The sequence below is a fragment of the Ictidomys tridecemlineatus genome, chromosome X, assembly GCF_052094955.1.
Source record: "Ictidomys tridecemlineatus isolate mIctTri1 chromosome X, mIctTri1.hap1, whole genome shotgun sequence".
In the NCBI taxonomy this organism is placed as follows: Eukaryota; Metazoa; Chordata; class Mammalia; order Rodentia; family Sciuridae; genus Ictidomys; species Ictidomys tridecemlineatus.
The window spans coordinates 14,888,713-14,889,641 of NC_135493.1; the positions used below are offsets into that span (position 1 = coordinate 14,888,713).

The window sequence follows — 929 nt, forward strand, 5'->3', positions numbered from 1 at the left end:
GACTGCCAATTAAAAGACACAAAATCAACAGGTTAGTCAGTCTTGACTTCAAGGAGACAACATTATAGACTCAGAGCTGCCTACAGTTGAGTAACCAAATTGGATGATCCTCTAAATGTTCTGGTCCCAAGCACTAGTCAGCCTGCCCCCTTACCTCCAATGCAGCATAGACTCTGGCTATGCACTCTGCACCCCATCATGAAGTAAACATTGCCAATGAAGATGGTTTCTGCAGACCTGCCTACCATGCACTTACGGTTACTGAAAAACACTCAATAAACTTCCTATTTTGTTTTTTTTATTTAATTAATTTATTTATTCTGATTAAGTATATATGACAGCAGAATGCATTTTGATTCAATGAACACAATTGCAACACAACTTTTCATTTCTCTGATTGTTCACGATGTAGCGTCGCACCCTATGTGTGACCTAGGGTAATGATGTCCATCTCATTCCACCATCTTTCCTGCCCCCATGCCCCCACCCCTCCCCTCCCTCCCCTTTGCCCAATCACAGTTCCACTATTCTCCCCCATGACCTCCCCCCATTGTGGATCAGTATCCACTTATCAGAGAGAACATTAGGCCTTTGGTATTTGGGATTGGCTTACTTAGTAAAAAAACAGAACTGTTTCATGAATTTGCATGTCATCCTTGTGCAGGGGCCATGCTAATCTTCTCTGTATTGTTCCAATTTTAGTATATGTGCTGCCAAAGTGGATATTCTCTTTTGTAAAATTTCGTGCATCTACTTGTGAATGCTCTGCTGTGCGCGCACGCGCGCACACACACACACACACACACACACACACACACACACACACATATTTTGGAGGTAGGTTGGCATTCTCACCAAGTGGGAACACTTCCCCAATAGAATAATGGCTTTGTCCCCATCACATTTGCAATGTCTTGAGTGCTACTCTA

General features: G+C 42.9%; 1 non-coding gene across 1 annotated transcript; it reads right to left on the bottom strand.

The window, feature by feature from the left end:
* Nucleotides 1–619: 619 nt before the first annotated feature.
* On the bottom strand, nt 620–724 carry LOC120891264 (U6 spliceosomal RNA). The gene has a single exon (XR_005735636.1). It is a non-coding gene; the product is annotated as a U6 spliceosomal RNA (small nuclear RNA).
* Nucleotides 725–929: the final 205 nt, after the last annotated feature.